Source organism: Aptenodytes forsteri, unplaced genomic scaffold (genome assembly GCF_000699145.1).
Source record: "Aptenodytes forsteri isolate BGI_AS27 unplaced genomic scaffold, ASM69914v1 Scaffold47, whole genome shotgun sequence".
Lineage (NCBI taxonomy): Eukaryota > Metazoa > Chordata > Aves > Sphenisciformes > Spheniscidae > Aptenodytes > Aptenodytes forsteri.
Window position 1 is genome coordinate 3433195 of NW_008794731.1, and position 3846 is coordinate 3437040.

A 3846-nucleotide genomic window follows, 5' to 3' on the forward strand; every position below is an offset into this window, starting at 1 on the left:
CTGGATGTAACTCCGTTCACCACAACTCTCTGGGCCCGGCCATCCAGCCAGTTTTTTACCCAGCGCAGAGTACACCTGTCTAAGCCATGAGCCGCCAGTTTCTCGAGGAGAATGCTGAGATAAGGAAAGATAGATAGGAAAGATAAGAAGATAAGATAGATAAGAAAGGAGATAAGGGAAAACATAGTACTTAAGTGAGACTGAGACAAATCATTGTACTTTGTTGGCTTATTCCAGATGCCTTACACAAAGGAAAGGACTTCTCAGAAGTTATATATAAAACCATCACTTTTTCTTCTTTTACAAGGCTTCACTTGGGCAAAACTGGAACTAAATATAACATAGAAAAGCAAATAAACTGGAGGAAAAGATGTATCTGAGAATGGAAATAGAAGCTGAAAATTTAGACCAGAGTCTAATTTTGTAAACCGCCATCCTTTTTTTCCAGCTAGCTTGAGGTAAATGTTACAGTATTCACATGGCTGCCAAAGAAAAGCACATGTCGAGAAAGTGGAGGGAAGGGAGAGACAAAGGCAAAAGGAGCCTTTCAGGGTCTTCTGCCACAGGATCCTCTCCCCGGGTACATTCATACTGCCAAAGAGGATTCATTCCCATACTTTGAGAGCCACTGTTGGGGAACTATTATTTTTTTAATCTACTTCCATTCCCACAGTAACCTGCAGAAAGATTCTTCTAATAGTTTTGTGGTTTGGGGTTTTTTTAGTAGAACTGATTGATAATATATAGTATTTTAAAACAACAAGCTTAGAAAAAATGAGCAATGCCGTCAGGATTTTTTGAACATTCGCCTTCTCTCCAAAGTTCCTTTCCTCCAAATGACTTTCCTCCACAGACATTGTCTTCAAACTCCAGTTCTCAGTTCTGTATGAGGGTATGTCAGTGACATTGCTTTTGAGGTCTATACCCCCATCTGTCACCTCTTGCAAGTCATAATGTGTTGGCCCAGGACAAGTCTACCTTGCTTGGAACTCAGTACCGTTACATTGGAATGCTTTAGATCTCATCTGAACGTATAATAAGAATTTAAAATACAAGATAACATGTAGATAGCTAGCAAGCATAGTCTTCTACTTTTCCTATTGAACAGCAGTTTTACTGTTTCCTTGAACTTTGCCATCTGTCTGTCTCTACTTACTTCTCTTATCCACTATTTAGCTTGCAGAATCCTTGGACATAGGTGGTTTTTCTACACTTGTACAACAGCTAGTGTGATAATGTTGTAGTTTATGAAAGGGTCCCTACCCCAGCACGGCACAGATTGTTAAACAATATTTTTATTAAATTTTTTACCCCAGGTGTGAATCTCTTTCAGGTTCCTTGAAACCCAAATTTTACTTTTCACTTCCTAGACTGCAACATCAACAGCAGGAACTGAGCATCAGCTACTCCTAATTTCTAAATTTACTTTCCATTCAGCTGGTATAAAGTTTTGTATGGTGGCCTTTCCATGTCATAAATATTAAATGTTAATGTGTAAGCTCCATCTGGAAGACTCTTCATTCTCAAATTCTCAGCTCTGTTTCCTCACATAACAACCAATAATAGAGATCATTAAATTAGAAGATTTTTATTTAGGAACACTGAGAATGTAACCCAGAGTAGGCAACATATGCAAAAAATGAAGGAGTAATGCTTTATTGGCCAATTTTTCTTTATTGCTGCTTATCTATGAAGAAATTAGAAGATAAAATCATTAGAGTAGTAAAACAACTACCATGCCAAGTATACTGCTGCAACAAAATTTACTTTACTTTTTTGTGTGCTTAAAGTATAAGGAAAATATGCATATAAAACATTTCCTACTAACTTCTTCAGTGTTGCTTACTGTAATATGGAACTTTCAATTTCTTGTGGTCCTATTTGACACTAATTATTCCCATTAGAATGCTCCATTATGCTCAGTTTTCTTTGTGTGTATACGTGCTTGCATGTGTGAAAGAGATGTAAAGTCTGTTGTTGTTCACCATAAATTTTATTCAAATTCAGCAGCACCAATTTATAATCACTTACATTTACAGAATGCCTTTCATTCTGGATGATCCAAATGTGCTTTTCAGACTTTTATATAAAGAAATGTAGAATGCAGCCAACTTCATGTGGATTGTTATACTATTTGATAGCATCCAGCAGTGTTACACATGTGGTTTCAAACTGAAAGTGAGTATCCAGTAGCAATGTCATCAGATGTTTGTAGGATGGATATAGCGCCTCATAATTTCCAAAATAATGCCTTTCCAACAGAAGTACTAATAAGTCTTTAGTCGTGATGACACTGAAGGTGTGACTTCATAGCAAGGACTGAACTCCCACAACTCACCGCCAAGAAAAGCAGAAACCTCACTAATCACAGACTTTTATTCCTGATCACATACTTCATCAGTGCTACCTTTATATTGGCTGTGATGCCTATCTACCCCTTTGGTGAGCCAATCAAGTTCACTGAGTTAATCCAGAAAATCAATCCAAAAGGGAAAAAAAAGAAGTATAATTTTGTGTTGGTTAAGTGAACTGAGTTAACTCACCAAAGGTCACTTAAGGACTGCAGCCAGGACGAGAGGAGCCTGATTGTGTGGCTGGGAGCCAGGGCAGGGGAAGCAGCACACTCTGCATGTCAGGAGCAGAGAAGTGCTAGATTGACCTTGTTTTGTTGTCAGTCTGCCTGGAAGAGTACCTGCAGCAAGGTCTCCATTTTAGCATCTGCTTCAGAAATTAGACAGTCACATTCCTATCTGAAAATCACCAGAACTGCTTCCTACAGCGCACTTGTCTTTTTCTCATAAGCCCCCAGCAGACAGATTGATTTTGCTCTCCTTTGGCTGCAAGATCTTCTGCAAATGCACAGTGAATGCTGAGACACAGCTGCAATGGAGCCACACAATATGTGTTTTCAGAGCTAAAGTCCACTACTCATAACCACAATGATCTGGATATCCCACTCCAAGCAATGCTAGTGCAGAATTCCAGTACCAGAGTGGCTAGGGAGTGGAAGGGATACACTTTGTAGCATTATGAAAAAGTAATATTTATGGTATTTTGGTTTTTCTTGTAAAACGAAGATAGTTTTTTGAGGGAGCAAACTGTCACTCTGATGTAGATTGATCATTTACCTTTATAAAAATTGAGTTCTGCTGAAGCTATTATGTAAAATTCATTATTTTCTAATAGCCATATCTAGCTGACAAGTTTTGCAAACTCTTCCTAAGACAAGATCATTCACATGAGCAGGCAGAGCTATGGAAATTAATGGAAATATTAATAAGACTGTTGGTAAAAAAGGATTTTTCTCAGCCCAAAAAGGCTGAGAACTGATCATATTCTGAACATCAACAGCAGGGTTTTTTTGTTTTGGGAAGGGGCTCGGGAGATGTTAAAAGCAATATTGTTTCCTTACTGTTTATAAAGCTTATTATATCTAGAACTCTAGAGGACTTCTCCAAGTAGTCTTTCAAAATATTTGAACACATGTTATATACGAGCATATAAATAGTTCTTTTTAAGACAATGGGGCTAAATACACATGTGTTAGATGTGGTAACTGCTTTGTTGTGGAATCTAGCCCTACCATTGATTGTCTTTTTATTTCATATATTCCTCATCTATTATTAGTTGCATTTACAAGCTGTTGTGGTTTAACCTCAGCTGGCAACTGAGCACCACACAGCTGCTCGCTCACTCCCCCCCCGCAGTGGGATGGGGGAGAGAATTGGAAGAGCACAAGTGAGAAAAACTCATGGGTTGAGATAAAAACAGTTTAATAATTGAAATAAAATTATAATAATAATAATACAATAATAATAATAATACACAAAGCAAGTGATGCACAGT